The sequence below is a fragment of the Apodemus sylvaticus genome, chromosome 7, assembly GCF_947179515.1.
Source record: "Apodemus sylvaticus chromosome 7, mApoSyl1.1, whole genome shotgun sequence".
NCBI lineage: Eukaryota > Metazoa > Chordata > Mammalia > Rodentia > Muridae > Apodemus > Apodemus sylvaticus.
In genome coordinates, this window is record NC_067478.1 from 102,270,859 (window position 1) to 102,278,616 (window position 7,758).

The window sequence follows — 7,758 nt, forward strand, 5'->3', positions numbered from 1 at the left end:
AGGAAGCCACACTGAAATCATGCTGTCCATTAAGAACCACCGCAGAACTTCAGAAATGTCACCTGGTCAAGGCTAGCAAGGACACTTAATTGCTTGCTTCTGAGCATAGTGGGTTAGAGAGAGGCTACCACCAGGAAGGCAAAATGGATTCAATACCATTAAATTCCCATTTCCAGTGGGAGAAGTACTTCGCCAGTCTGTCGTCTGATGCACAGTTCTGCCAGTTGACTTGGTGACATGGGAAAAGATGGCCAGGTCCCTTTTATTGTGTTGTCCACAGCTCCAAATACATATAAATATGTGGGAAGTTAACTCACTCTGCCATACACCACACCTTCCTGCAGAAGAGAGTGGGATCCAGGAAGCTGATGACTGTCCTGAGACCAGGAAACGCAACATATGTATCCACTCTAGCACTAAGGGCGCAGGTCTGGATTGGATTCAGAGTCGTATTCTCGCAGTATCAGAACACATCCTAGCCTCCTGCCCTGTATCCTTTCTCAGTGGCCAATTGTGGAGGAGATAGCATCTGGCAGCTCACCTACCCCCCCCCCCCCAACACACACACACACTACACAGCTCTTTGCTTATGCGGAGGGTGCCTATAGTTGGGTTGTTCTGTAGCTGTGAAGGATTGACCTATGCAAAAGACTCCTTGGGACTTGTTAACTACAAAGAGGAGTCTCTTAAAGTGACTTGTGTCACTACAGAACCTAAGGAAAGGCCCCAACACCCCAACTTCTCTCCACTTTTAGAGCAGTACAAAGGAGTGGTTGAGAACCTTCTAGGTGCAGAATCTCCTCCCTTTCCTATACATAGCATTGAAGTTTGGGTCAAACACTCCTAGAGACAGGGGAATGGAAAACATCTCTGTTTTTTTTTTTTTTTTTTTTTTTTTTTAACCAAAAATGAACAAGATGCTCGGCCCTCAACAGTTTAATATCCCTGGGACAGTGTGACCTGTACAGTTAAATGAACAATCCCTTTTGCCTCAGGGCTGTGGTGACATTTCAATTACTGGTCTTAGCCATTAAGTCTCTTGTTCAGTATTTTCCAGTGTGGAACTCCTTCCCCCCACCCCCTGGTTGTTGTTCTGTTTTTTTTTTTTTCTCGATACAGGATCTCACTGCATAGCCTAGGCTGACCTCAACTTCTCAGTCTCTCTCACCTTAGCCTCCTGAGTGCTGAGGTCACAGGTATGTGCTGTGACCTCATGCCTGGCTTTCCACTTCTGGTTTTCAATAGTAGTTAGGTCCTTCACTCCTGCGTGTGCCTTCTTTCTTCTTTGTGGCTATTCTATTGGAACGCCCAGCGTTCTTTCTCTTTAGATGTTAGTGGCTATAACCAGGCTAGGGAAAACTAAGTGTCGCTTGTGTTTTCATTTGGGAAGTCTCTGGAAACTGTAGCTGCTACTGTTGTAAAACAGGAAAAAAAAAACTACCTTTGGAGACAGACACTGAACTGCAAACTTCATCTTTGCCACATTTCATCAACAACTACAACTACAACCACACAACAGTTGCTGTCTAGCAAACTATCCCTGGAGGGAGCCTGGCTGCTAGGTAGAGACCTGCTTGGTTCCTCCCGGTGCCCTTATGGTAACTTCCAGGGAAGTACCTGCCATTTGCAATGCAACCACCAGGTGTCACCCCTACCTTAGTTATGCTTAACCCAAGCCTTGCAGGGATGGTGGGCGACTTGAAGAGAAGACCCCTCAGCCCCCACCCCCAGAAGCTTGGTGGGTGAAGTCCATACAGCAAAACACTATCCCAGATCACTAGGAAAATCCCAAATGGGCCGACCATGGAGTTCCTGCATTATCATCTTGAGCCTCAAAGAATCTAATTACCAAAAGGCTTGGCAAACTGTGGTGCATGGACTAAGACTGCTTTTGTATATTCAACGTGTTAAATAAAAATGGTTTACATATTTTAAGTGGTAAATATAAAAAGATAAACTATTATTATTTCACAACCTTGAAAATGCCATGAGGGGGCTGCAGAGATGGCTCAGCGGTTAAGAGCACTGACTGCTCTTCCAGAGGTACTGAGTTCAATTCCCAGCAACCACATGGTGGCCAGCAACCATCTGTAGTGGGATCTGATGTCCACTTCTGGTGTGTCTGAAGACAGCAACAATGTACTATTTTACATAAAATAAATGAATGACTAAATAAATAAACAAATCAATGTTAAAAAAAAAAGAAAAAGAAAACACCATGAAATTCAAACTCCAGTGTTTGTAATAAAGTTTACTGGCAAGAGACACTTACAAACCCTTTGGCTGTATTCGAGCTCTACAGAATATAGTTGGATGAGCTTAGAATATTTACTCTCTGGCTTTTTCTATAAAAAGGTTGTTGGCTGAATGGAAAATGGGGTTAGCTTGAATTTCTTAAGTTTGGAGTGTGGGCTAATAAGATGCCACATATAGGATTCATAGCAAGTAAGAAGCTCAAAATAATTATTTCTTGCTACGAATAGGAATGGGAAATTATTTGAAAAGTTAAGATGTCTTCGTTTTTGTCTATAAATCTATGTTTAACAGCTATTAATTATTTCATTAGCATATAATTAATTGCTTTTGTATCGGCTTATACTGTAGGCTTATTGTACCTTTTAAGTTGATTTTAGTGTTCTTAAAGTATGTGTAGATTTATTTATTTTATAGGTAAGAGCGTTGTGTCCACATGTATGTATATGGACCACACGTGTGCTCATGGAAGTCAGGGCACCGGATACCCTGGAACTGGAGCTACAGACAGTTGCAAGCCGCCATGTGGTTGCTGGGGATCCAACCGGTGATGACCTCAGGAAGAGCAGCCAACGCTTCTAACTGATAATCTTTCTCTTCAGCCTCTTTTTATTTATTTATTTATTTATTTAAATAAAATATTTATTTATGTGTGCGTTTGTGTGAGTGCATGTGCATTGGTGCATATTCTACACACGTGTGGAGGCCAGAAGGCGACCCATCTTACCATCCTCTGCCTATTCTTTTGAGGCAGGGTCTCTCCTCGAGCCTGGGGCTTGCTTTTTCTTGGCTAGGCTGGAAGCCAGCAAACCCCAGAGATTTTCCTGTCTCCACTCGCCTTGGAACTGGTTATGAGGGATATGGGGCTTGCGTGGGTGCTTGGGAATATGCAGCAAGCTCTACTCAACTGGTGCACTGGTCTTTGCAGCTCTGAACTTTAAGTTTTTAATTAATTCACACTGTTTCTGTTTATCATGAGTACGGTGCTTACCCCGTACATTTGCGGTGTGCACTAAATTCTGGTAGTCTTTAGGCTTCCATATTCTTTCAAAACTGAGCGGAACACTAGTGGTTGACTAATCCACTTCCGTTTGCATTTTGAAGAAGAGGGCAAATGCAGGTTTCAGTGATCTACCCAAAGTTGTGTAAAAGATGGTGACTTTCCAGCCATAAATGCTATGGTACCTTCTACAGGAAGATGGAGACTGCATCGCTCCAAAGGTTCCTTTGTAATTTGTGCTTTTCCCCTGACACCGGGTATCAGCTGTTGTGGCTGAGGCTTTGTCTTCTAAGCTCATTTTCATTCACTAGGTCTCATTAGCTCCTCAGGAGTGACGGCTGCCATCGTTTGAGTGCTTGCTTCCGCTAAACACTCTGAGGAGGGAATCACACAGGTGATGTGCAGGCTTGGGGTGCTGATGTAAAGTGCTTAGCGTTCCATGTATAACAGCTGCTTGACACAGGATTCTTCGCCAAACTCATATGTGCAAACTGCTAATTAAAGAGAACATTTTTGGGGAAGAACATCTCACACAGAGTTAACCCATCGTATTATAGAGTTAGAAAGGAATGTTGGGATACAGTGGACCAATGTCCTTCTTGGGGAGGATGCTTAAAAGTCTCTCTCTCTCTCTCTTTTTTTCTGGAGCATAGCCCTTCTGTCAAGGCTTGAAAGAAAGAAAGAAAGAAAGAAAGAAAGAAAGAAAGAAAGAAAGAAAGAAAAAGAGAAAGAAAGAAAGAAAGAAAGAAAGAAAGGAAATATGGCTTCTCTCAAAATCCAGCCATAACCCTTAAACATAAGCAAGCAAAGTTCATTCTTTTTAAATCTTTACGTGCCACAAGTATATTCATTTTCTGTTGTTTAAACTATCACGCGATGGCCACAACCCTACCTATCAGTCGCTGGAGAAAGGCCTTCACAGTCCGTCTCTGTCCTGCCACTGAACACATATCTCAGACATGCCATAACCCATGTCCAGCATCGACTCTGCACTGACTTATACCTTCCATTTCCTCCCGCACACAGGCTCCGGTGTCCATCAGTCATGTGTAAGAGAGGTTCCACATGTACCTCTATCTCCTCAGTCCTTTCTGAGCCCCAGGTGAAACCTCTGGAATAGAACTCAGAATTTCCAAAGCCATTTGTTCATGTTCTCAAGGCCACCCAGCAAAGAACCACTTACTCTGATTAATCCCCACTCTCATCTGGCATCTGTGGTGTGTCCGGACAGTGTCCACAAACGACCTTACGGTGATGCCGACTTTTTCTTCCTAACAAGAGTTTAATTGATTTAGAGAAACAAAGGTAGCAATAACCCTGCTTGTGCTTTCCATGTATGTTAACGTGTGTACAAAGATGCTTAAGAGATGATCCCTGCCTTCCAAGTTACACACACACACACAAGATTGTGCAGGGCTCCGGATAGAATGCATCCATGATTATAGTCTGTGATTACTATGTAATTGACTTGTAAGAGTTACTTGGCTAGTTGAGCAGTAGAGGCAATAACTATGGCCACAACGAGAATAGTCACGTGGCTGCATGCGACCAGAAGGTGGCGCTGCTGGAACTTGGTATTTCTAGAAGTAGCTATCATGTCATGAAAGATTGTAAAGAGCAGTCCTTCCTGGTTTTACAGATCAGAAAGCTGAATGTTCACCAGATTCCCGACGGCCATTCATTGAAGGAGGTAAGCTGCCCATCTCATTTAATCGAACCCATGTGCTCTTTATTCCTGCTAAGCCTTCTTCACCTCTGTCTATGGTCTTCAGTAAGACCAGTGTCTCTCAACTCAAGGGAAGCAGCAAAAGCTGAGATGTTTTCAGTGCCTGAGACCACTTCTGTCTCAAGGATGCCTTGGCTCCTGCACACCCAATTAGTTACCAATGCAAGCAATACAGTTCCCTAAAGTGCCACTATTTATTGCAACCACCAGATGGCAGTCTTGTTACATTTACCTTTTGTAGCTGCTGTAAGAGGGTCTCATCTCCATAGTTATATTTGGCGCGCGCACGGGCACACTCCTGATTTTGGACTCATTTAGCCTTGTTTTGAAAGGAGAGGGGAGATGAATGAAAGGAGCTAGGAACTTGAGGATAGAGAACGATTTATCAGTCATGGCGAGGTGCTTACCCAAGATGATCAAGGGAACTGAGGTAAAAGCTACCAAGTCATTTATGAATATATTAACTATAAATTGGAATGTGAAGTGCCATGGCACAAGTAATGGTGTATAAATCACCACCATCACCACCATCACTATCACCATCATCATTACCACTACCACCACCACCACCACCATCATGGCCATCATCTCTTTTCCCATATGGCCTGGGAGAATAATTGTAAAACATCTGGAATAAATCTCACCACCTTTTTACCCAAGTCTCAACCCCAGAGTTGCCTGGATCTCTCATCTGACCTTCTGCTTTGAGGGTCAGCAGAGAATCAGTCAGTCAGGAACACTTAGGCTTGGTAGTTCACATTCTTAGGATTGTGGGTAAAATCTAGATTTTATTATTTGTTGTGTCTTCAGGCATCATGCTTATTAAAATTTCTTGACCTGACCACCAGTCTTCCTTATATTTCAGGGTTTATATTTTCCCAAGCATTTTTCTAGGCAGCTGGACCTGTTTGGGTCTCATCCTGCTTGTTGTCATTAAAGAATTTTGAAGAGTGGCATAGACAGAATAGGGAGATAGGACCTAAGAGATCCCCTTCCTGACAGATATGGAACCAGACTTAATGGCAAAGTCATCTGACCAGAGTCAAGTGGTTGACGGGAGGCTAGGACTGGACCTTGGGTTCTCACTGCAGGTTGTTTCCACGTCACATCTGTGCATAGTGTGCATGTCTGTCCATTGACAGGGCTGCTAGCAGAACGTGCCTCATCAGCATGCAGGGGCTAGACTGATGTATCTCAACTTTCTTCTTAGCATAGTGGTGTTGGGGGAAATATTAAAAAAGTAGAACCGGCAAGTTCCCGCCCTTGTGCCTCTGTCCCAGGGTGGCCTGGCCGGCTGTGTTCTGGCGGACAATGGCTGCCGACCTGTTTTTGTCTTGCGGAGTCTCTCTGACTCAGAACTCCAAAATCTGTCCACTAGCTCGCTAAGTTCCCATTGGTGGGTCACTACCATGCCAGCCCTGTGCTTCAAATCCTCCATGGCCTTTATGGTGCACATTTGGCAAACCCACACTTTGCTGCCGTATCTTTCTCTCTTGAACCCAGATGAGCTTCTGCGTGAAGGAAAACACAACACAAACTTAATTCAGAAACAATGTTAACTCAATCTCTGGGTGCAGCAACTAAAACCTAATCTTTTAAGCCTTATTAAAATCTGACTCCTCCAGTGGCAAGTCCTTATGGATCTGCCATGATACCAGGAAACTCTTACCTGTCCCTGTTCCAAGAGGCCTAACTCTCTTCTGCTTCCTCTCTTCCTCCGGCCAACCCGGAAGTCCCGCCTACTTGCCCAGTGATTGGCTTCTTTATTCATTAGGGGATTGGTTCACAAGAACAGTACCAGGCCCATTCACAACACAGTGGGTTGTATGCGTTCATTCTGACCACTTCCTTTTATGATTGTCTTCTTTTAAAAAAATGAGATGGTTTTCACTTTCTAATTTTATGTCTTTGTATGTGCATGTCTGTGTGCATTTATGTATGCCATATGCATGCACGTTCTTGAAGAGGCCATAGGATGTTGGATCTCCTGGAGAGTTACAGGGTAGCTGTGAGTCTTTTGTGTTGGTAAATGAACCCAGGTCTTCTGCAAGAACAGTAAGTGTTGTTAACTTCAGAGACATCTCTCTAGCCCTTTGTGTTTGCTTTCATTAAAAGAATCTTCCATCACAGAAGAATTTGAAGCCTTCTGAGTTTAGTCATAATTACTGACTACAAAGGACTGCTGCAGTTTACATGAACTCACTGAGAACACAGAGCTGTCTTTTATTTGACTTAAAGGTGATTGGGAAAGGAGCCAGGCCTGAGGACACAGAAAGAGAATGGGGTTTCCAGCTTCAAGAAGTAGAGGGGGAAGGAGGAGGGAGGGCCGGATGTGGCTTCTTGAATAATCAGTACAAAGACTTAAATAATATTGAAGCTTCAAGTGTTGAAGGCTTTTCTTGGATTATTGCATTATGTATGTGTATAGTTCTCACTTATAATCAACCCCTACCTACCCATCCATTTACACACACACAGACACACACACACACACACACACACACCACACAGACACACACAGACACACACACACACAGATACACACACCACACAGACACACACACACACAGACACACACACATGCACAAAGACACACACACACACACACACGACACACACACACAGGCATACACACATACATAGACATACAACACACAGACACAGACACACACAGACACACAGACACAGACACACACACACAGACACACACACACAGACACACACACACAGACACACACCAAGGCACACACATGACATACAGACACACAGGCATACACAC